Below are 25,686 nucleotides of genomic sequence, written 5' to 3' on the forward strand. Positions count from 1 at the left end.
AGAGTGGGAGAGGGAGAGGGAGGTCTTCCATCTGTTGGTTCACTCCCCAAATAGTTGCAATGGCAAGAGCTGCACTGATCAGGAGCCAGGAGCTTATTCCGGGTCTCCCACATGGGTGCAGGGCCACAGCACTGGCCCCTCAGTGTTTTCATCACTTACATATCTAATTGTTAAGCATCAGAGGGGGCCTGTCAGGGGACCTGTACTATCAGAAAAGTGTATTTAATCTTTTAAATTTTATTTTGCACATTTACAGTTTAATTTTTTTTAAATTATGGACTATGCCAAATGTGTACGAAAAAATCTGCCATAATATAACAAAATATCTATATAACTATTTCCAGAATTGATAGATGTTAACATTTTGTCATATTTGCTTCAGAGCTTTGTCTTATAAGAAGAAAATAAGGGCCGGCACAGTGGCTTACTCAGTTGCTCCTCTTCCAGGCCAGATCTCTGCTGTGGCCCGGGAGGGCAGTGGAGGATGGCCCAAGTGCTTGGGCCCTGCACCCGCATGGGAGACCAGCAGGAAGCACCTGGCTCCTGGCTTTGGATTGGCATGGCTCGCCAGCCATAGCAGCCATTTGTGGGGTGAAGCAACGGAAGGAAGACCTTTCTCTCTCGCTCACTGTCTGTAACTCTGCCTGTCAAATTTAAAAGAAGAAGAAGAAAATAAATCGTTATTATAGTTATAATTGATGCCTCTTTTGTTCCTCTTTCCAATCCTGTTCTGTTCCTCTGCTCAATGGTAAATTTCTCCCTGAAGTTTGTATTTATTCTTTTGTTGTGTGTTCTTATACTTTATACATACATACACATGTATGTGTCCATAAACAATGGATAGTAATGGTAGGTTGTTGGAATTTATATGATATTATAATATTGTATATTATTCAACAACTTGATTTTTTTTTTTTTTTTTTTTGACAGAGTGGACAGTGAGAGAGAGAGACAGAGAGAAAGGTCTTCCTTTGCCGTTGGTTCACCCTCCAATGGCCGCCGCGGCCAGCGCGCTGCGGCCGGCGCACCGCGCTGATCCGATGGCAGGAGCCAGGAGCCAGGTGCTTTTCCTGGTCTCCCATGGGGTGCAGGGCCCAAGCACCTGGGCCATCCTCCACTGCACTCCCTGGCCACAGCAGAGGGCTGGCCTGGAAGAGGGGCAACCGGGACAGAATCCGGCGCCCCGACCGGGACTAGAACCCGGTGTGCCGGCGCTGCTAGGTGGAGGATTAGCCTAGTGAGCCGCGGCGCCGGCTCTCAACAACTTGATTTTTTTACCTAACAATGTTTTCTAGATGTGTTATTGATATATGTAGATATATGTGCTATATAACTTCTTGTATCTGATTAAATCTTTGCACTACAGAAATGGGTGTTTAGATTATTTTCAACTTTTAAAAGATTTATTTATTTATTTATTTGAGTTACACAGAGAGAAGGAGAGGCAGAGAGAGAGAGGTCTTCCATCCAGTGGTTCACTCCCCAATTGGCCCCAGTGGCCAGAGCTGCGCCAATCTGAAGCCAGGAGCCAGGAGCTTCTTCCAGGTCTCCTGTGCGGATGCAGGGGCCCAAGGACTTGAGCCATCTTCTGCTTTCCCAGTCCATAACAGAAAGCTGGATCGAAAGTGGAGAAGCCGGATCTTGAACCAGCTCCCATATGGGATGCTGGTACTCTAGACGACGGCTTTACCCACTACGCCACAGCGCCGGCCCCAGTTTTCAACTTTTTACTATCATACTGCTACATCGAAGGTATTTGCAGATGAGGTGATATGATTTGTTTTGCACTGTAGAATTCATTTTCAGATTAATTAAATATTCTTTAGTACTTTATGCTTTTGATTGAATAAGGATAATAGGTAATATTGTTTGCATCAATTTAGATGATAAATTCCTAAACTTTGTTCCATTTTCTTCAGTTTTCTTTTCTTTTTCTTTTCTTTCCCTCTTCCTCTTCTTCCCTCCCTCCCCCCCAAGATGATTTGTTTATTTGTTTCAAAAGCAGAGTAACAGGCAAAGGAAGGAGAGACAGGGAAAGAGATTGTCCATCTCTAGTTTACTTCCCAAATGGCTGCAACAAACAAGGCTGGGCCAGACTGAAGCTGGGAGCCAGAAACTACATTAAGAAGTGGAGCAACCGGACTAGAACCAGTTCTCTGCATCACAGCTCTGGCCCCTATTTTCTTGTTTCTTTAGCCATTCAAATCACCTATATTTGACATCTTGCCAGGGGTTAAATACTGGCAGCCTGCAGGCAAAATTTAGTGTATAAATATATTTCTCTTGGCTTTGTATAGTTAAATTTTTTGAATCAACATTTTAAAATTAGCTCTTTTGCAGAAAGTCTGTTTTTGAATTACACTAAAATATCAGAAGCTCTGGCAACACTGGGGCTCACATTTTTCCATGGCAACAGTTGGTCCAAGATAAGTCACAGCTGCCTGCCTTTAAGTGGGCATAAGCTCTTCATTGAAACAGGTTCCTAGCATTTCCTGTTGCTTATTATTGCCCTTATACTGTTGTTTATGGTAGAGAAATACTTCTCTATTGATTTTTCTATCAGAAGTGAAAAGTATAGCTAGACAACTATAAAACTTATTTTTATTTGTTAGAGATCTGTGAGGGAGAAAAATCTCCCAAAAATCTCCCATGTGCTGGTTCACTCCCTAGATTCGCGTAATAGTCAGGACTGGGCCACGCTGAAGTTGGGAGCCAGAACTCAATCTGATTATTCCACTTAGGTAGCAGGAACTACCTACTATTTGAGCTACTTATCACCTGCTGCGCTGCAGAGTATACATTAGCAGGTAGCTGGATTTGGGAGTGGGGCTGAGACTTAAACCCTGGTCCTCCAATATGGCATGCCACAGGATGTCGATGTCATAACTGCCATGCCAAATGCCCATCCTGAAGTGAAGGGTATTTAATGTGATTAATATATGAACAGAATAAATCATGTTTGGAAAGATTACAGACAGTATAATTCTTGCATTTTTGTGCAAGTAGCTGAGGGCTGACCTGTAGCACAGTTGCAGATTACAAGGATAGAAAAGCTGTTGGTAAATCATGATGTGCAAATGTAAGATACTTAACCTTTTTTTTTTTTAAACTGTCCTATACACCTTTGTTACAGAAAGATTGAAAGAGAAAACTGATGTGATCCCATCCATTCAATTTTTTTTTTTTATTTGACAGGTAGTTATAGACAGCGAGAGAGACACAGAGAGAAAGGTCTTCCTTCCGTTGGTTCACTCCCTTAATGACCACTGTGGCCGTCGCTGTGCCGATCTGAAGCCAGGAGCCAGGTGCTTCTTGCTGGTCTCCCATGCGGGTGCAGGGACCCAAGAACTTGGGCTATCCTCCACTGCCTTCTCGGGCCACCGCAGAGAGCCTGGAAGAGGAGCAGCCGGGACTAGTACCCAGCGCCCCAACCGGGACTAGAACCCAGGGTGCCAGTGTAGCAGGCGGAGGATTAGCCTAGTGAGCCACGGCGCTGGCTAATCCATTCAATTTTTAATACTATGTATTCATTAAGTACCTTTTCCACAAGCTGCAAATAGATGTGGTCCTGGATTTAGATAGTGATATATTGCTGTCTTGACTGCTTGGTAATTTTGTTTTTAGTTGATCTCAACTTTGAAAACACAGTCCTACCACTGTTTCCTTGTTCCTAGTAGACTCACAGTTCACTTGCCTAGTCTCTTTAAGTATTTTGTTTGTAGCTCCTTACTTAAGACAAATTGTAAGAATGCATAAAACTACAAAATGGCAAAAGTGAAGAGAAGTTGAAACAAAAAACAAAGGGTAAGGATAAAATGGAATGGGATCTAGACCAAAAAGGTATATCAAATTTTTTTTAAAAAGATTTATTTATTTCTTTGAAAGAGTTACACAGAGAGAGGAGAGGCAGAGAGAGAGGGGTCTTCCATCCGTTGATTCACTCACCAGTTGGCCACAACAGCTGGAGCTGTGCCATCAGAAGCCAGGAGCCGGGTGCTTCTTCAGGTCTCCCACGTGGGTGCAGGGGCCCAAGAACTTCTTGGGCCATCTTCCACTGCTTTCCCAGGCCGTAGCAGAAAGCTGGATTGGAAGAGGAGCAGCTGGGTCTCAAACCGGCGACCATATATGGGATGCTGGCACTTCCGGCCAAGGCGTTAACCCGCTGCGCCACAGCATCGGCCCCTCAAAATTTTCTTAGAGTAGACAGAGCACAGATTTGACTGAGCTTTCTAGAAGCCTAGCAGGAGGGAGGAAAGATCCCCGGTAATTTATTTTATTTTATTTATTTATTTTTTGACAGGCAGAGTGGACAGTGAGAGAGAGAAACAGAGAGAAAGGTCTTCCTTTTACCGTTGGTTCACCCTCCAATGGCTGCTGTGGCCGGCATACCGCGCTGATCCGAAGGCAGGAGCCAGGTGCTTCTCCTAGTCTCCCATGGGGTGCAGGGCCCAAGCACTTGGGCCATCCTCCACTGCACTCCCTGGCCACAGCAGAGGGCTGGCCTGGAAGAGGGGCAACCAGGACAGAATCCGGCGCCCCGACCGGGACTAGAACCCGGTGTGCCGGTGCCGCTAGGTGGAGGATTAGCCTATTGAGCCATGGCGCCTGCCAATTTATGTATTTTTTAAAAAATATTTATTGAAGGACTGAGTTACAGAGAGAGAGAGGGAAAGCCAGAGAAACAATCTTCCATCCCCTGATTCACTCCCCAAATAGCTGCAGTGGCTGGAGCAGGGCAAGTCCAAAGCCAGGAACCAGGAGCTTCTTCGCCTGCACAGGTGCAGAGGCCCACGTACTTCGACCATTTTCGCTGCTTTCTCAAGCACATTAGCAGGGAGCTGGATTGGTCTGGTGCCCATATGGGATGCCAGCACTGCAGTTAGCATCTTAACCTGCTGTACCATACCACTGGCCCTAATAGTTTATTTTTCACATAGTCCTAAAAATAAAAATGATCTGTTAAAAAACACTGGCACTATTAGACTAGAATTTCTCATGGGGTCTTTGTGAGAAGGTTTATGTTATAATTGTTACCTTCTTTGATAGGTATAAAGTAAGTAGTTAGATGGCTAGTAATTAGTAGCTCTCAGAATGGGAAGACCAACTATGACACATGAGTCAGTCTGAAAAAGTCTTCAGTGTCTGACCAGTGGATATATGAGGAGCCTCCAAAAATGCTGAGGAAAAGGTATATTATGTACTGTTTTGTTTATTAAAGATTACTTTATTTAAAATATGGAGAGAAAGGTTTTTTTTTTTTTTTAAGATTTTATTTATTTGTTTGTTTGAAAGGCAGAGAGACAGAGGCAGAGGGAGAGGGAGATCTCCTATCCACTGGTTCACTCTGCAAATGGCAGCAACAGCCAGAGCTGGGTCAGTCCGAAGCAATGAACCAGGGACTTGGGCCGTCTCCCACTGCCTTCTTAGGCAATAGCAGAGAGTCGATTGGAAGTGGAGTAGCTGGGACCCAAACTAGCACCCGTATGGGATGCCAGCACTGCAGGTGGCAGCTTTACCTGCTACACCCTGACAGAGGTCTTCCATCAGCTGGTTCACTCCCCAAATGGCAGCAACTGGCAGAGCTGGGCTGATCTGAAGCCAGGAGCTTCATGCAGGTATCCCACATGGTTTCAGGGGCCCAGGCGCTTGGGTGATCTTCCAATGCTTTCAAAGTGGAGCAGCTGGGCCCCGCACCAGTGCCCATATGAGATGCTGCCGCCGCAGACAGCAGCCACAGTGCGGACCCTATAAACTTACCTCCAATTCAGTTTTTCCACAAACTTAGAGAAGATGGAGATAGCCACTCCCCAAATTCTTATAATAGCAGAGACTGGGCTCAAAGCCCGAGCTGGGAGCTCAGTCCAGGTCTCTGGTGTGGGTGTCAGGAACCTAATTACTGGAGCTTTCACTGCTGCCTTTCAGGATCTGCATTAGCAAAAGCTGGAATCAGGAGCTGGAGATGGGACATGGGCATTTTAACCATTAGGCCAAATGTCCATACAAAGGGACTGTCTTTTAACAGTGTTCTCTGTGTTCCATGTAGCTTTCCACAGTAAGGTATATAAGTAACCTTAGTTGAGGGGAATATTGTGCTTGTTTTCCAGTTAGGTTATCATAACATCAGAGCAGTTGCCCTTTAATGTTAACCGAGTATCTGAATTTAGGATCAGGGCTGCTAATGTACCTGGGAAGTAGTAGATGATGACCTAAATACTTGAATTCCTGCCGTCTATGTGGAAGACCAAATGAAACTACTGGCTTTGACCTGGCCTGAGCTAGCCCTTTCTGTTGTAGGCATTTAGAGAGGGAACCAGTGGATGAAAGATCCGTCTCCCTCTCTTTCTCACTCTGTCTCTATCTCTGTTTCTGTTCCTGTCTCTCCATCTTTCTCTGTCACACTGTGTTTCAAATAAGTAAATTTTTTTTTTTAAAGACTAAGAGCAAATAGTAGACTATGTTAAATATGAAACTCTTCAAACCATTCCCATTGCTTCTGTCCTTAATCTGGGCTAATGTTATCTTTTACTTCATTCCCTCCTTCCCTTGCTTTATTATATCCTATACATTACCTGTAGGAAAATTCACCACATGAAACAATTTCAGAACATTACTCTCTTGTTTAAGAATGGCAATGATTTCTGCATTGTCATAATTCCTTTAGGCTTTTTGCATTAGTATTCACCATTGCTCTGTTTTTTCTTTTATTCCTTTTTATTTATTAGAGGCAGAGTGAAGGGTAGTGGGACACACATGCACACACATACACGCACATACATTCCATCTACTGGCTCTCTCCCCAAATGGTATCATCAACCTGGGCTGGGCCAGGCCAAAGCCAGGAGCCAAGAAATCTGTCTGGATCTCCACATGGATGGCAGGGACTCAGGTACTTGAGCTATCATTTGGTGTTTCCTGGGCATATTTCCTGGGCAGGATTGGAAGCAGAATAGCCAGGGCTTGAACTGATACTTTGTATATTTTTTATATATATATACTTTTATTTGACAGGTAGAGTTATAGACAGTGAGAGAGAGAGAAAGGTCTTTATTCTGTTGGTTTACTCCCTGAATGGCCGCCATGGCCAGCGCTGTACCGATTGGAAGCCAGGAGCCAGGTGCTTCTTCCAGGTCTCCCATGCAGGTGCAGGGGCCCAAGCACTTGGGCCATCTTCCACTGCCCTCCCGGGCCACAGCAGAGAGCTGGACTGGAAGAGGAGCAACCAGGACTAGAACCCAGAGCCCATATGGGATGCCGATGCCGCAGGCAGAGGCTTTAACCAAGTGAGCCACGGCGCCGGCCCCTTGAATTGATACTTTGATATAGGATGCAGGAGTTGCAAGCAGCAGCTCACCCCACTGAGCCACAATGCCTGTCTCCATTATCTTTTTTTTTTCTTTAATATTTATTTATTTATTTGAAAGGCAGAGAGGCAGAGGGAGAGAGATTTCAGTCTACTGATTCACTCCCCAAATGGCCAGGAGCTTTTTCCGAGTCTCCCATGTGGGTGCAAGTGCCTAAGGACTTGGGCCATATTCTGCTTTCTCAGGCTGTAGCAGAGAGCTGGACCGGAAGTGGAGCGGCCAGGTATTGAACCGGCACCTGTACGGGATGCTGGCATTGCAGGCGGTGGCTATACCCAGTACAGCAGTCGAAGAATTGATAAGCATTTCTCTCTCTTTTTTTAAATTTTGAGAGGTACAGTTACAGTTAGAGGGAGAGACAGAGAAAGGTCTTCACTCCCCAAATGGCTGCAACAGCCAGAGCCGTGATGACAGGAGCCAGGAGCTTCTTCCAGGGCTCCCATGTGTCTGCAGGGGCCTAAGCACTTGGGCTATCTTCTGCTGCTTTCCCAGGCCATAGCAGGGAGCTGGATTGGAAGCAGAGCAGTGGGGACACAAACTGGCGCCCATATAAGATGCCAGTGTTGCAGGTCTGGAGGCTTAGCCTACTATGCCACAGCGCCAGCCCCTCTCTCTCTCTGTCTCTCTCTAAGATTTACTTATTTATTTGAAAGGCAGAGTTACAGATAGAGGGAGAGATAGAGAGATCTTCCATCTACTGGTTAACCCCCCAAATGGCTGCAACGTCCAGGGCTGTGCCAGGTTCAGGAGCTGCTTCCAGGTCTCCCATGTGGGTGGCAGAGGCCCAAGCACTTGGGCCATCTTCCCCTGCTTTTCCCAGGCCATTAGCCAAGCTCTGGATTGCAAGTAGAGCAACTGGGACACAAACTTGTACCCTGTGGAATGTTAGCATCGTAGATGGTGGCTTTACCCCATAACACCAGTCCCTTTTTCTTATTTTAAAACAATAGGTGTTTTGTTGTTATTTAGGATTTTTTTTTTTAATCTTAAGACTTATTTATTTATTTGAAAGAGTTAACAGAAAGGGAGAGAGAGAGAGAGATCTTCCACCCACTGGTTCACTCTACAGATGACTGCAGCAGCCTGGGGCTGGGCTATGCCAAGGCCAGGAGACAGAAACTTCTAGGTCTCCGACATGGATTCAAGCACTGAGGCCATCCTCTGCACTTCTCCCAGGCCATCAGCAGGGAACTGAATCAGAAGTGGAGCAACCAGGACAAAAACTGGTGCCCATTTGGGATGCTTAATCACAGGTGATGGCTTTACCTGCTTTGCCACAATGCTGGCTGGCCCCCACTTAGTGTTTTAAAATTTTTTTGTTTGAAAAGCAGAGAGAGACACAGATCTTGCATATCTGCTGGCTCACTGCCCAGATGCTTGCAATAGCCAGGGCTGGACCAGGCCAAAGCAGGGAGCCAGGAACTCAATCTGGATCTCCCATGTGGGTATTAGGGACCCAATTACTTGAACCATTACCTGCTGCCTCCTGGGGTGTGCATTAGCAGGAAGCTGGAATTGGAAGCAGAGCTGGAACTCAAACCCAGGAACATTTTGGTGTCTCAAGCAGCATCCTAACTGTTCACCAAATGCCTGCCCCCTTGTTACTCAGTTTTGACTTAAAAATTAAAAGGACATTCTAGCCATGTTTGTCTTATTGTTATTTGAACATGTACCATTTGTAAGCAGAAACCCCAATATATGGAGGTTAAAAGGTCTTTTAATTTTTGAAGTTTTGGTGTAGAGACTGCCTATTGAATTTCTCTTGGATTTAAATTGGTATACTTGGATTGTTTAGTCTAGCAGTTAAGGTGCCCAAATCCAACATTTGAGTGCCTGGGTTCGACATCTGGCTCTGGCTCTGGCTCTGGCTCCTGACTCTTAACTTCTTAGTAACGTAGAACCTGGGAGGCAGCAGTGATACCTCAAGTAACTGGGTTCCTGCTACATGTGTGGGAAACCTGGATTGAGTTCCAGGTTCCTGGCTCCTAGCATGAACCTTAGATCTAGTTCTGGTTGGAGGCATTTGGGGAGTGAACTAGTTGATGGGGAGGCCTCCTTACCTCTCTCTGACTTCATAAATATTAAGTGGAGACCAGCCCCATGTAGCTGGACTTTGATGTAATTTTCTCCCAGATTTCAGAATCTGTATAATTTTATATTTTTAAAGGATTTATTTATGTATTTGGAAGGCAGAAACAGATCTTCCATCTGTTGGTTCACTCTCCAGATAGCCACAACAGTTTTTTCAGGACTGTGTTGAAGCCAGGAGTTCCATTCTGGTCTCCCACATGGGTATAAGCAGAGCAGTGGGCCTGAACTGGCACTCCTATGTAGCAAGCAGTGGCTCAACCCACTGGGCCACCCCTGATTTTTGTTCTTTTAAAAAAGAAGAGTAAATGGGAGACATCAAGTGATGGCTCAGGTGGTTGGGCCCCTGCCAACTGTGTGACAGACATGGATTGAGTTCCTGGCTCCTGGCTTCAGCCTGGCCCATCCTAGACTATTTGGAAACTGAACCAGCAGAAGGAATAGCTTTGTCCATCTGTCTCCCTCTCTCTCTTTCAAGCAAATGAGATAAATACATAAAACTTAAAAAAAAGGGTAAGAATAAAATGATGAGTATCTTTACTCTCTGAAAACATAGTACATATTAATCTTAGTTTTGCTATGATAATTAACAGTAGTCATTTAGAAGCACTGGATACCTACTGTGTGCTAATTACCATGAATTTTATAGAGATACAGTGAAGAATTGTATCTTTGGAGGATACAATTGCAGCTTTGGTGGATTGTTGAGCAGAATGTCATGGCAGATAATTACAGTGTAGTGTGAGAAGTGTTAAGTATGTAAGTATAAAGTACTGTGAAATCACAGAGAAGGGAGTTATTCTGTGTTTACTTAATTTTTTTTGTCAAAACTATTTAGAATAGTAAATAAAATGCTGAAGTTCTGCCGTTATGCTAGTGACTCAAAGCTTTGTTAATGCTGTTTAAATATCATTGATAAGTATTAGATTGAACACATGTAATTGAACTATTGGCAATTACGTATATAATAATTGTATATATAACAGTATTTCATTACGACAGTTGAAAGAAGGAGCTGAAACAGGATTATTGTTGTTTGCCAATACTGAATTGACAGTTGTTGGATAATTGATACTTTTTTTTTTTTTTTTTTTTTTTTGATAGGCAGAGTGGACAGTGAGAGACAGAAAGATCTTCCTTTTTCCTTTGGTTCACCCCCCCCATGGCCGCTGCGGCGGGCGCGTTGTGGCCGGTGCACCGCCCTGATCCGAAGCCAGGAGCCAGGTGCTTCTCGTGGTCTCCCACACGGGTGCAGGGCCCAAGGACCTGGGCCATCCTCTACTGCCTTTCTGGGCCACAGCAGAGAGCTGGACAGGAAGAGGAGCAACCAGGACAGAATCTGGCGCCCCAACTGGGACTAGAACCCGGTGTGTGTGCCGGTGCGGCAGGCGGAGAATTAGCCTTTTGAGCCGTGGCACCGGCCGGATAATTGACACTTTATTATAGATTTAAAAAAATTTTTTTTTCTTTTTATTTGACAGGTAGAATTATAGACAGTGAGAGAGAGAGACAGAGAGAAAGGTCTTCCTTCCGTTGGTTTACTCCCCAAATGGCCGCTACGGGCAGAGCTGCTCCGATCCGAAGCCAGGAGCCAGGTGTTTCTTCCAGGTCTCCCAAGTGTGCCACGGCACTGGCCCCAGATACTTTATTATAGATTTTTAAAAGGAATATTTATTTCAAAGGCAGAGCACCAGAGAGAGATCTGTCATCCACTGGTTTACTCCCCAAATGCCTCCAACGCCTAGGACTGGGCCAGACTGAAGCCAGGAGCTTGGAACTGCATCCGCATCTCCCACGTAGGTGGCTGGGGCCCAAACACTTGGGCTGTCTTCTGCTGCTTTCCTAGGTACATTAGTAGGAGCTGTATTGGAAGCAGAGCAGTGGGGGCTAGAACTGACACTGAATTGGGATGCACAATCTGCCCCCATTAAAGTTTTGAATATCGAATAAATGTGCCATGGTGGGACAGTATCTTTTGAGGTTCAGCTTGGTTTCTTTTATTTATTTAAAAAAATAATTTTCTTTCATTTGAAAGGCAGAGACAGAAAGATGGAGAGATATCTTCCAGCCTCTAATTCACTATCCAGAGGCCCTGATTACTTGGGGATGGGCCAGGCTGAAGCCATAGGCACAGAACTCAATTCAGGTCTCTAATGTAGGTAGCAGGGAACTAAATATTTGAGCCATTGTCTGCCACCTCTTACAGTGTGCATTAGCAGGAAATTGGATTGGAGGTAGAGTAGCCAGGACTCCAACTAAGCACTTCAGTGTGGGATGTAGGTTTCTCAAGTGGCGACCTAACTGCTGTGCCAAACACTCACCCTGTGGTTTCTCTTTTTAAGAATATACTGCCACGGGCCTGGCACCATAATGTAATGGGTAAAAGCCACCACCTCCAGTGCTGGCATCCCATATGGGCCCTGGTTCAAGTTCCTGCTGCTGCACTTCCAATCCAGCTCTCTACTGTGGCCTGGGAAAGCAGTAGAAGATAGCCCAAGGACTTGGGCCCCTGCAAGTCGTTGAAGAAGCTCCTGGCTCCTGGCTTCAGATCAGCTCAGTTCTGGCTGTTGCAGCCATTTGGGGAGTGAACCAGTGGATGAAAGACCTCTCTCCTTCTCTTTGTCTCTACCTTTGTAACGTTGCCTTTCAAAGAAATAAATGATTGATCTTTTTAAAAAATGAATATAGTACCAGTGGGCCAGAGCTGTGGTACAGTGGGTTAAGCCACCATCTACAGTGCCCACATCCCATATAGGCACCAGTTTGAGTTCCAGCTGCTCCACTTCCAATCCAGCTCCCTCCTAATGTGCCTGGGAAAGCAGCAAAGAATGACAAAGGATGACCCAGGTCCTTGGGCTCCTGCACCCACATGAGAGACCCAGAAGCTCCTGGCTTCAGCTTGGCCCAGCCCTGGCTGTTATGGCGATTTGGGGAATGAACCAGCAGATAGAAGATACCTTTGTCTCTCCGTCTCTCTCTATAATTATTTCAAGTAAATAAATAAAAAGTATATGTGTTTGTGTGTGTAATATACACATATATAGTGACAGAATACCATATGGGCACCGGTTGTGTCTTGGCTACTCCACTTCCGATCTAGCTCTCTGCTAATGGCCTGGGAAAAGCAGTGGAAGGTGGCCCAAGTGTTTGGGCCTCTGCCACCCACATTGGTGATCTGAATGAAGCTCCTGACTCCTGGCTTCAGGCTGTTTCAGCCCTGGCTGTTGCAGCCATCTGGGGAGTGAACCAGTAGATGAAAAATCTCGCTCTTTCTTTCTCTTGTAACTCTTTCAAATAAAGAAATCTTTGTTTAAAAAAGAATATGATATATATATAAAAGGATTTTTTGTTTTGTTTTAGATGTGCTTACTTATTCAAAAGGCAGAGTGACATAGGGAGAGACAGATCTTCATCCGCTGATTCACTCCCCAAATTCCCAACCCAAATTACTGGCCATTTGGGGAATGAACCAGCAGATGGAAGATATTTCTGTTCCTCTCTTTACCCCAGATTATCGAAACAGCCAGGTCTTAGCCAGGCTGGAGCCAGGAGCCAGTAACCTCATCCTGATCTACCTGAGTGGCAGGGGCCCAAGCACTTAGGCCATCCTCTGCTTCCTTCCCACGCACATCAGCAGGGAGCTGGATGGGAACTGAAGTAGCCAGAACTCAAACCAGCACTCTGATGTAGAATGCTGACATTTGTAAGGGTGGCTGCGTCCAGTGCTGGCTTCAAGAATTTTTATTAGCTGTGAAGTGTCATGGAGTTATAAATTATGTTATAATTGCTTGTAACTGTGGAATACAGTTATTTAATTTATAGTCTTGCTTTCAAAGTTTGATTACCTATAAACATTTGTTGAATTCCAGATACTGCCTGGTTTTAGAGTTGCAAAGATTGAATTCATGGGCTAGGGTTTTGGCACATTAGGTTAAGCTGCCATTTGAGATGCTTCTTCTCACCTTGGAGTGCTGGTTTGAGTCAGCTACTCCACTTCCCAATCTGGCTTTACTGCTCGTGCACCTGAGACAGCAGCAGATGATGGTTGAAGTATTTGGGTTCTTGATACCCATGTGGGAGAGCTGGATAGAGTTCCTAGGTCCAGGCTTCAGCCTGGCTTGGCCCAGACTGTTGCAGACATTTAGGGCATGAACCAGCTGATAAATCTCTGTCTCCTTCTCTCTCATGCTTCCTTTCAAGTAAAAATAATCCTTTTAATTGAGTGTTTGCCTCTAAGGAGGTCAGTGTGGTACTAGGGATGACATTTATATAGTTACAAAGAATGGGGTGGGGGGAGCTCAATGTAGAATCTATGATTTTTCTCAAATTTATCTTAATAGTGGAAACATTTCCCCCAAAACTTTTTATACAGAAGCTGGGTATGTGAATAGATACAGATAGAATCCTACTTACTTGGCTTCTTCTCTGTCCTCATGCCTAGCATTTGGAACCATTGGTGTGGGAATCAAAAACAAATACTGGTTCTGCCACTTTTTAGTTGTTTGACCTTGGATACATGACCTAACCTCAGAAAACTTGTTTCCTCATCTGGTAAATGTGGGTTTATTTGCTGAGGGTAAGAACTAAACAGTGTAGGAAAGGGGCCTGGCATGGAATGGCATACAGTAAACGGTAGATATTTAAAGATGCATGTCATAGTGGGACTAAAGAAGAAGATATTTACTGCTGCCTTCAGGCTGAATCTTGAAGGTGAGTGGAAAATTGTTGGACCAAGGTTAGGGACATATACCCAATGAAGCTTCCTTTTACCTTTCTGGGAATACATGGCTTCACTTGAGTTCTATGTAGGTAGCTTTTCTGTAGATTGACCTGCTCACATCTTAGTTTTTAGGCTGTCAGGCTTGGAAGTGACAGTAACTTTCTTTGACAGAGTAATACTGGGGTACAAGAGTAAATTAATCAGCATTCTCCAGAGAAACAGAATCAATTAGGGGTATGTATATGTAGGTATAAGAGATTGATTGATTTTAAGAAATTGGCTCACACTGTTGTGAAGGCTGGCAAGTCCAAAATCTCCAGGCTGATGCGCTGGAGACCCAGGGAAGAGCTCGTGTTGATGCTCAAGTGTGAGGGCAGTCTGTTGCAGCATTCCCTGTTTGAGAAGTTAGTCTTTTACCTTAAGTTCTTCAAATTAGTGGATAAGGCCCACACACATTATAAAAGGGCATTGGTCTTACTCAAGGACTGCTGATTTAAATATACCATCATGACAACATCTTAACTAGTGTTCGATCAAATATCTAGGTACTGTGGCTTAACTAAGTTGACATATAAAATTGACTGTCTAACGGAGTGTAATAGACCTATCTCATAATATGTATTCCAATCTTCTAGTGAAAGGCAAAGGTTAAAGCCAAAAATGATAATTTTATAAGAATAATGAACATCTGGATTTGACTTGCATTGTGTTTAAATCTGCATGAGTGATTTCAGAGTCCAAAAACTGTTTTTGCTGTGTTTCTTCAGTCTAAAGCTATGGGTCAGCTATTGCTAACACTTGCCTTTAATATTAAGAGTTACTAGACCTGAGATCGGTAGGAATGATTCTCAGAGAAAGAAGTGGTATCATAATCTTTGGCCCAGGGCTAATTGGAAAATAAATTTTTATATGTAGAGTTTGGATAGTAGGCTTAAATCTTCCAAGCTAAGATAGGGTAGTTTAAAATATTGATAATATAAAAATGAAAATGAAGAAATAGTGATTGTTGATTTTTTTTTTTTTTTTTTTTTGCCAGGCAGAGTTAGTCAGTGAGAGAGAGAATTATAGACAGTGAGAGACAGAGAGAAGGGTCTTCCTTCCAATGGTTCACTCCACAAATGGCCGCTACAGCTGGTGTTGCGCCAATCTGAAGCCAGGGGCCAGGTACTTCCTCCCGGTCTCCCATGCAGGTACAGGGACCCCCGGTACCTGGGCCATCCTCCGCTGCCCTCATGAGCCACAGCAGAGAGCTGGACTGGAAGAGGAGCAACCGGGAATAGTACTCGGTGCCCGAACCGGGACTAGAACCTGGGGTGCTGGCGCCGCAGGCAGAGGATTAGCCTAGTGAGCCACGGTGCCAGCCGAGATTGTTGAATTTTACAGTTTTTACTGTAGTATGCCTTAGCCCAGTTTCTCCCTCAATTAATTTTAACATACTGATAAGCAGACTTATTAGGTCCTAATGAATTTGGGCCTTCAAGCTGAAGCAGAATAAGAACAAGTAGATGTAGTAAAACATTGGTATATGATTGAAAACTTCCAAAGTGTGGAGAAGGGAAAGGTCTAACTTTTCTCATGTTTTATTCACACAGAGCAAAAGATATTTCAAGAACTAATAACATTTTGATTAATTTTGCTGCCTTTTAAAATCAGAACAGTCTTAAAACTATAGATTCTTATGTAAATAATAAAGTGAGGAAATGATAAAGAAATGTGTAAGTACAAGTAATACTTTTTGTCCTAGGTATTCTCAGTGATTTAGACAATTTAGATTGTGCAAGCAGTCATTTCATTGACTTCATGGTATAGCATTAATGATGCAGTTTTAGAAGTGGTTTTACGTGGAATTATAGTCAAATTAAAATATTGAGAATTTAGAAAATTTGTAATCCGGTGTGATGTCTGATGTGATGAGATAATGAAGAATGTATATACATGGTCAGAATACCTATGACCAATTATTGAAATCATGAAGGATGTTCTTCTGTCTGTTTCTTTTGAGGGCTGTATGTGTATGTTCTATTGGGCTAGATACATAGAAATCAGAATGTTCCATATAGTGCAAACGAATTGGGGAGAAGATGGCACAAGTGAAAAAATTTATTTTCCACAGGAGAATAGTTGCTTCTGTTTTTATTTCTCAAAATTTGCAGAATGGCAGTCATAGAACACTCCCTAATAGATAAAACACATTCTTCACCATGCTTTGTGAAAAAAGTGTCAAAAAGTAGTCTCAGGGACAAAGTGTGTACCAAGTTCATTGTTTTAGTATGTCCCAATATCATTGTGCTTTAGCTGGAATTTTGAAAGTACATTTAAAGTTCAGAATTGAGGGCAATAGGTGACATGTGTGGTATTCCAATATTGTAGCCTCTATTTACATTGCTGTCCTACTTAACCTTACTAAACCTTGTGAGGTGTTAAGTTTCATATTTAAGTCCATTTTACAATTGAGGAAATTCAGCTTTAATGAAGAAACCTATGTTTAGGGAAACTAAATTCTTAGGACCCCACAAATATGCCCCAAACCATATTTTCAGGATTACTGCATGATAAATTCTACCTGATTTTTAGTGTGGTAAAATGAGCAGTCTCCTGTTGCGATTAAATTATCTTTGAGACTTTAGGAGGAGGTTCACCTTGCTTAATTGCTTTTCCAAGATAATATTCTTTGCTTTATGCTGATCAGTTTTGGAACTTAATATTCATCTTGGAATGGAAATGTGTGGATTGTAAATACCAGATTTCTATCTAATTTTCTTTAATATTTTTGTGACTTTATCATAATCTACATTTGTATCAACAGGATTTCAGTTTGGTTCTATACAAAATAGATTGTTAGGAACATTATGACACGTAAAGTGAACAATCACATTTTATGGGCTATTTTCTGTTGGATGCTGGTTATTGATAATCTTTAAACTTTAATCTGATTTTTTAAAAAAATCATGTATAGCTACCATAACTATAGTGGTTTTTACATTTGTTAACTCAGATTGAGGTCTCGGTTCATTACATTATAGGCAAAATGGTTTTTTCAATTTTTTAGAACCAATTTGAAAAAAGATCACCTGGGACAGCTCTTCGGCATAGCTGTCGTTCAATGTGGGCACCAATTAGAGACCCAGCTGCACACTTCCCATCTGGCTCCCTGCTAATGTGCTTGGGAAAGCAGTGGAAAATTGCCCGAATGCTTGGGTCCCTGCACCCACGTGGGAGACCCCAAAGAAGCTCCTGGCTTTTTTTTTTTTTTTTTTTTTTGACAGGCAGAGTGGACAGTGAGAGAGAGAGAGACAGAGAGAAAGGTCTTCCTTTGCTGTTGGTTCACCCTCCAATGGCCGTTGTGGCCGGCACGCTGCAGCCGGTGCACCGCGCTGATCCGAAGGCAGGAGCCAGGTGCTTCTCCTGGTCTCCCATGGGGTTCAGGGCCCAAGCACTTGGACCATTCTCCACTGCACTCCCTGGCCATAGCAGAGAGCTGGCCTGGAAGAGGGGCAACCGGGACAGAATCCGGCGTCCTGACCGGGACTAGAACCTGGTGTGCCGGCGCCGCTAGGCGGAAGATTAGCCTATTGAGCCTCGGCGCCGGCTGCTCCTGGCTTTTGACTGGCCCAGTTCCAGCTGTTGTGGCCATTTGGGGAGTGAACCGTGAATGGAAGATCTCTCTGTTTCTCTCTTCTTTCTCTCTGTAACTCTTTCAAGTAAATAAATAAATCTTTTATAAAAAGATCTGTTTTCTTTAGTGGACTGTGTACAAAAATCTATGTAAAGACAATTGAATAAAATGGCAAAAATTGGGGAGGTAGTTTGGCACAGTGGTAAAATTGTTATTTGGGGTACTTGCATCCCGTATCATAGTACCTGATTTGAGTCTCAGCTGCTTGGGTTCTGATTCAGCTTCTTGCTGATGCATACCCTAGGAAGCATCAGATGAGGGTTCAAGTATATAGATCCTTTCCACCCATATGGGACATCAGATTGGGTACTGGGCTCCTTGCTTCAGTCTGGGCCAGCCCAACCCTGACTTTCATGGGCATTTAGGAGGGAACTACTGAATAGATCTTGAAGATCTCTCTCTCTCTTTCAAATAAAAATGAAAATAAAAAATTGATTAAAAACCATTTTGGCAAAGATAATTGGAAATATCAAGAAAAGTGTATATATATATATACACATATATTATTTTTGACAGGCAGAGTGGACAGTGAGAGAGAGAGACAGAGAGAAAGGTCTTCCTTTGCCGTTGGTTCACACACACACACACACACACACACACCCCAATGGCCACTGCGGCCGGCGCACTGTGCTGATCCGAAGGCAGGAAGGAGCCAGGTGCTTTTCCTGGTCTCCCATGTGGGTGCAGGGCCCAAGCACTTGGGCCATCCTCCACTGCCTTCCTGGGCTATAGCAGAGAGCTGGCCTGGAAGAGGGGCAACTGGGACAGAATCCGGCGCTGCAGGCGGAGGATTTAGCCTATTGAGCCGCGGCACCAGCCAAGAAAAGTATATTTTAATATGTATAGCAACTGTCTAATGTATCAGTGAATTTGGAAAAAGTTCTATTATTTGGAACTAGTATTCTAAAAACCTGGTAATTTTCAGGGTATCACGGACATATAGTTTATTAGGAAAAGTTGCTTTAAAAATTTCTTTAAAAGATTTAATTTATTTGAAAGGCAAAGTTATAGAGAGGATAGGGGTTGAGAGAGAGAGAGAGAGAGAGAGAGAGTTCCTTCCACTGGTTCACTCTCCAGATGGCCGCCACAGCTGGAGCTGTGCTGGTCTGAAGCCAGGAGCTTCTTTCGGGTCCCCCACAAGGGTAGAGGGGCCCAAGCACTTGGGCCATCTTCCATTGCTTTCCCGGGCCATAGTAGAGAACTGGATCAGAAGTAGAGCAGCTGGGACTTGAACTGAAGCCCATATTGGATGCCAGTACTGCAGGTAGCAGCTTTACTCACAGTGCCGCCTCCCAGATTCTTGAAAATTGATCTGTAAAGGTACTCAGTGGCCGGCGCCATGGCTAAATAGGCTAATCTTCCGCCTTGCAGCGCCGGACACCGGGTTCTAGTCCCGGTCGGGGTGCCGGATTCTGTCCCGGTTGCCCCTCTTCCAGGCCAGCTCTCTGCTGTGGCCAGCGAGTGCAGTGGAGGATGGCCCAAGTGCTTGGGCCCTGAACCCCATGGGAGACCAGGAGAAGCACCTGGCTCCTGCCTTCGGATCAGTGCGGTGCGCCGGCCGCAGCACGGCGGCCATTGGAGGGTGAACCAATGGCAAAAAGAAGACCTTTCTCTCTGTCTGTCTCTCTCACTGTCCACTTTTCTGTCAAAAAAAAAAAGTATTCAGTAATTCTTGATGGACAGTAGCTTCTGTCTTCATTGCTGTATCTGGAAAATACTTGGATTAAGATTATGAACTATAATGTATGTAATATTCAAGCATGTAAATAATATGCTGATCCTCTTTTTTAAAGACTTATGTATTTGAGGCCGGCGCTGCGGCTCAATAGGCTAATCCTCCGCCTGAGGCACCGGCATACTGGGTTCTAGTCCTGGTTGGGGTGCCGGATTCTGTCCCAGTCATTCCTCTTCCTGTCCAGCTCTCTGCTGTGGCCCGGGAAGGCAGTGGAGGATGGCCCAAGTCCTTGGGTCCTGCACCCACAAGGGAGACCAGGAGAAGCACCTGGCTCCTGCCTTTGGATCAGCGTGGTGCGCCGGCCGCAGTGGCCATCGGGGGGGTGAACCAACGGCAAAGGAAGACCTTTCTCTCTGTCTCTCTCACTGTCCACTCTGCCTGTCCAAGAAAAAAAAAAAGACTTATGTATTTGAAAGACAGAATTACAGAGAAAGGAGCTAAATAGAGAGATCTTCCATCCACTGATTTACTCCTCAGATGGCTGCACAGGCCATGAGGGCCATGCCAAAGCCAGGAATCTGGAACTCCATCTTAGTCTCCCACATGGGTGGCAGGGGCCCAAGTACTTGGAGCTGCTTTTTGCTGCTTTCCCAGGCGCATTAGTAGGGAGCTGGATCTGAAGTTGAGCAATAGTTCAGTTGGCCTGTGGTTTCACAGTGCTGGCCTCTGCAGATCCTCTTTAAGAAAATCTTTGCTACGTGATAATTTTATGAGATTGAAGAACCATTAGTTATTGATGAATGACAGTGTAAGTGCTTAGTGTTTTTATTTTTTGAAGATTTATTTATTTGAAAGGGGGAGTTACAGAGGCGGAGGCAGAGCTGGTTCACTCCCCAAATGGCTGCAATGGCCAGAACTGGGCCGATCAGAAGCCAGGAGCCTGGAGCTTCTTCCAGGTCTCCCACATGGGTGCAGGGGCACAAAGACTTGGCCATCTTCCACAGCTTTCTCAGGCCATAACAGAGAGCTGGACCAGAAGAGGAGCAGCCAGGACTCAAACTAGCGCACTTATGGTTATTGCTTTATCTGCTATGCCACAGCACCGGTCCCTCTAAGTCTTTTCCTTCCTTCCTTCCTTCCTTCCTTCCTTCCTTCCTTCCTTCCTTCCTTCCTTCCTTCCTTCCTTCCTTCCGTCCATCCAAGTAGACAGTGAGAGAGAGAGAGAAAGGTTTTCCTTTGCCGTTGGTTCACCCTCCAATGGCTGCTGCTGCCGGTGCACCGTACTGATCCAAAGGCAGGAGCCAGGTGCTTCTCCTGGTCTCCCATGGGGTGCAGGGCCCAAGCATTTGGGCCGTCCTCCACTGCACTCGCTGGCCACAGCAGAGAGCTGGCCTGGAAGAGGGGCAACCGGGACAGAATCCGGCACCCCGACCGGGACTAGAACCCGGTGTGCCGGCGCTGCAAGGCGGAGGGTTAGCCTAGTGAGCCGTGGTGCCGGCCTTCTAAGTCTTATTTCTGCATCTAGAAATAATAAAAAAAATGATGGGGCCAGCGCTGTGGCGTAAGCGGGTAAAGCCGCTGCCTGCAGTGCCGGCATCCCATATGGGCTCCAGTTCAAGTCCTGGCTGCTCCACTTCCGATCTAGCTCTCTGCTATGGCGTGGGAAAACAATAGAAGATGGCCCAAGTCCTTGGGCCCCTGTACCCACGTGGGAGACCTGAAAGAAACTCCTGGCTCCTGGCTTTGGATTGGCACAGCTCCAGCCGTTGCGGCCAATTGAGGATTGAACCAGCGGATGGAGGCTGGCTCGCTCGCTCTCTCTCTTTCTCTCTCTCTCTGCCTCTCTGCCTCTCCTTCTCTGTAACTCTTTTCAAATAAATAAATAAATCTTAAATAAAAATTATTTCCATTTTTCTGTTAATGCTCCTCCACTGTTAATATATAATTATTTGGGGCTGGGGCACGGCATAGTAGGTAAAGCTGCCGCCTGCAGTACCGGCATCCCATATGGGTGCCAGTTCTAGTCCCAGCTGCTCCACTTCCAGTCCAGCTCTCTGCTTGGCCTGGGAAAACAGTAGAAGATGGCCCAAGTCCTTGGGCCCCTGCACCCATGTGGGAGATCTGGAAGAAGCTCCTGGGTTTGGATTGGCCCAGCTCCTGTTGTTGCAGCCTTTTGGGGAGAGAACCAGCAGATGGAGGACTTCTTTCTCTCTGCTTCTGCCTCTATGCAACTCTGCCTTTCAAATAAATAAATAAATCATATATATATATATATATATATATATACACACACACATAAATATTATTGGTTTTGTGTTTTCCTTCACATGTATCTTTATTTTCTGTATTTTTTCCTGTTATAAACTAGTTGCAGGTTCCAGCATATAAAATTAGATGATTAGGCTGGTGCTGCGGCTCAGTAGGCTAATCCTCCGCCTGTGGCACTGGCACGCGAGGTTCTAGCCCCGGTTGGGGCGCTGGATTCTGTCCTGGTCGCTCTTCTTCCTGTCCAGCTCTCTGCTGTGGTCTGGGAGTGCAGTGGAGGATGGCCCAAGTGCTTGGGCCCTGCACCTCATGGGAAACCAGGAGAAGCACCTGGCTCCTGGCTTCGGATCAGTGAGGTGCGCTGGCCGCAGCGCGCCAGCCACAACGGCCACTAGGGGGTGAACCAATGGTAAAGGAGGACCTTTCTCTCTCTGTCTCTCTCTCACTGTCTACTCTGCCTGTCAAAAAAATAATAATAATAAAAAATTAGATGATTAATGAGATAATGTTTTATAAAGATTCTGATAAGTATGAAACCTATTTTAACAAGCTTAAGTGTAAAATGGGAATAGTTTCAATTGATAATCATCTTTTTATTTATTTATTTATTTATTTTTGACAGGCAGAATGGACAGTGAGAGAGAGAGAGACAGAGAGAAAGGTCTTCCTTTGCTGTTGGTTCACCCTCCAGTGGCCGCTGTGGCTGGCGCGCTGCAGCCAGTGCACCGCGCTGATCTGAAGGCAGGAGCCAGGTGCTTCTCCTGGTCTCCCATGGGGTGCAGGGCCCAAGCATTTGGGCCATCCTCCACTGCACTCCCTGGCCACAGCAGAGAGCTGGCCTGGAAGAGGGGCAACCGGGACAGAATCCGGTGCCCCGACCGGGACTAGAACCTGGTGTGCCGGCGCCACAAGGCGGAGGATTAGCCTAGTGAGCCGCAGCGCCGGCCTAATCATCTTGTTTTATAAAATTATTTTTAGTGCTGCATTGTTTTGTTTTTATGGTGAAAAGGCATAGAATTAGCCAGCTAGAATCTGTTTAGATTATCCCAGTTTTGTTGGCAATATCCAAAGCATCATAACTAGCAGCCAATAGAACTTATGCTTTCTTTCCATCAGGCCTGTTGAGGCATTGACTTTGGCTACATAAATGTCATAGTTTCTTCAAGCCTGCTTGATTTGGTGCTTGTTGTCAATGACAGCCACAGTGAACATGAATGTGTTGTCTTCTGTCTTCTTCATCACAGACCTGTTGGAGAGAAGCTTGATGATGGCATAGAGGTCAAGCTTGTTTCTTCTTAGGTTACTTTCTGAGGATGTTTGGGCTGCCTCCAGAGCCACACTGTCTTGGGCTGCTGGAAGGTGGGTGATTATATAGATCTTGTGTCGGGGCGGGGGCAGCTTTGGACACCTTTCAGCACTGCTTCTTGGGCTTCAGTGCTTTTGCTTTGGCTTTGACTTCAGGAGAGGGCAGGAGCTGCCTTCACCTTTGGTGCCATCTTGGTGAAAAGCCCATTCTTCCCCTTTTCTGTTCTTTTTTACTCTTCCTCTTTGACTTCCTGTGATGTGGTACTTAACCAAGCAATAAATAATTCATTGTCTTAGGAACTACACTGGGTAGCAGAAAAGTAGACATAATATAAGTAGAAAATGCTTAAGAATTCAGCTTTCCCAAAGCATAACTGAAGCCTCTGTTTCTAGTGATTGGGCAGCATTGATCTGATCTCTGAGAATGTCTGGGTATTGATATCCAGATGGATAAACCAGACTACTCTTAGAAATGTTTGTAACATAGACAGGTAGCTTAAAAGAATATTGAAATTCTATCAGAATACATTTCAACAATGATAAGTCTTCTCATTCTTTGTGTTGGCTTTCAAGGATTTCTGAACCTCCTTAAATGAATGGAATATTTTGATTATCTTCATACGTATGTGCTTCTTTGAGAGGAGAGATCTTAGCTTTCATCACACTCTCAAAGGAACCCAATGACATCAAAACAGGTTAGCAATTTCTCTACCAGGTGTGTATGAAAATATTGTTTGGATTATTTATACTGTTGTATAGATTGTTCATTGTGACGTATTCTGATTATTTTGGGGGTCATTTAAAAACCTTTTATTTCTGTTGTCATGTGATATTTTGTAATTGTGTATTAAAACATTTCCTAAGGGTAGGCTTTTGGTGGAATGGTTAGGCTGCAGCATGGGATGCCTGCATCCACTATTGGAGTGCTTGAGATCAAGCCCCAGCTCTGCTCTGCATTCCAGCTTCCTGCTAGTGTAGACCCTGAGAGGCAACAGTGATGGATGGCTCAAGTACTTGGGTCTCTGCCACCTACATTGGAGGCTTGGATTGAGTTTCAGGTTCCTGGCTTCAGCCTGGCCCATCCCTGACCCTTGAGGTTCATTTAGGGGAATGAGCAAGCAGAAGGGAGATATTTCTCTCTCTTAGAAATAAATAATTTTTACAAGATGATTACCTTGGGGCTGGCACTGTGGTGTAGCAGGTAAAGCTGCTGCCTGCAGTGCAGGCATCCCATATATATGGGTACCGGTTTGAGTCCTGGCTGCTCCACTTCCGATCCAGCTCTCTGCTATGGCCTGGGAAAGCAGTAGAAGATGGCCCAAATCCTTGGGCCCCTGCACCAGCATGGGAGACCCAGAAGAAGCTCCTGGCTACAGATCGGCCGAGCTCTACCCATTGTGGCCATCTGGGGAATGAACCAGTGAATGGTAGATGTCTGTCTCTCTTTCTCTGCCTCTGCCTTTCAAATAAATAAAAATAAATATTTTTTTTAAAAAGAGTATTACCTAAAAGATAACTGAAAAGATAAATTGTATGTTTTCTCTATTACATTCTTTTTTAAATTGTCATTTGAAAGAGAGCAAAAGAGCCCATGCACAAGAGAGCTCCCATCTACTGGTTCACTTCCCAGATAGTATCTGGTTGGAATGTCAAAACTGAAAACCCAGAGCTCACTCCAGATTTCCCACGTGGTTGGCAGGAACCCAACTGCTTGAGCCATCACTGCCACCTCTTGATCTGTATCAGCAGGAAGCTGGAGTCAGGTATTGAACCCAAGATGTGAGATACAGGCTTCTTAATCACTGGGTCAAACCTACTCTGTATTACATTCCTAAAATAATGCTTTTTGATAGTCCCCCAAAAATGTTAAAAGTAGGAAAATTGTAAGACACTGAAATTGATAAAATATTCTGAGTCAGAAAGGTCTCAGCTGTTATCTACAATTCAGAAGATAGATGAATTATTAAGATTATAGAATTGATGACAGATCTGAAACCACATTTTTCCATTTGCATCTATGCTGCTCTATCGATTGTGTCTGTTATACATTCTCAGTGCTTGCCAGTTGTAATCAAAGCATTAGATAGTTGCCATTACATTGGAACATTTTAAATGTAATCATTCCACTCTGGCTTCAACCTTTTGGGTTGTTCTCCCAGGATACAGAGACCTCTGCTGTCTTGATCTTTCTGCTCTGTTTTTGTCCCTCCTGTTCTGACTTTGTGCACAGTATGGCTTAGGCTCTTTGATCCTGTTTATTCAACTCTCCTTCTCATGCATTCATCACACCTGTGTTGCAACACTCAGCCCAACCCTGGATCATTCTAAATGTGTGCCTTTTCTGTGTCTGTAGCTGTATGCAGCTAGACTGTCCATACTACTAGAGGGAAATCAGATCTCTAATCTAAGGAATGTCCTTTCTGTTCAGTTTATTTTCTGTCATTCCTACTGCAGCTATTTCAAGCCTCTTAATGTCTCTTCACATGTCCCTTTCCTGATAAATAACTTTGCTTCCTAGTTGATGTAAATAAAAAACATTTCTATCTTTTTCTCTTTTCTAATACAGATGACCTATATTTATGTGTAAGGCTTCTAC

General features: G+C 44.5%; 1 protein-coding gene across 10 annotated transcripts in view; it reads left to right on the plus strand.

The window, feature by feature from the left end:
* Positions 1-25,686, plus strand: part of PAFAH1B1 (platelet activating factor acetylhydrolase 1b regulatory subunit 1) — an 86,873-nt gene that overhangs the window by 11,949 nt on the left and 49,238 nt on the right. For 3 of the 10 annotated variants that reach the window (XM_070061213.1, XM_070061216.1, XM_070061217.1), the window contains one exon: positions 23,664-23,785. The exons of 4 other annotated variants lie outside the window; for them this stretch is intronic. The gene's annotated coding sequence lies outside the window, so the exon portion shown is untranslated. Of the gene's footprint in view, positions 1-23,029; positions 23,145-23,663; positions 23,806-25,686 lie in introns of all 10 variants that reach the window. 3 more of the 10 variants (XM_070061214.1, XM_070061215.1, XM_070061212.1) reach the window with 3 other exon arrangements.

Source organism: Oryctolagus cuniculus, chromosome 17 (assembly GCF_964237555.1).
Source record: "Oryctolagus cuniculus chromosome 17, mOryCun1.1, whole genome shotgun sequence".
NCBI classification, from domain to species: domain Eukaryota; kingdom Metazoa; phylum Chordata; class Mammalia; order Lagomorpha; family Leporidae; genus Oryctolagus; species Oryctolagus cuniculus.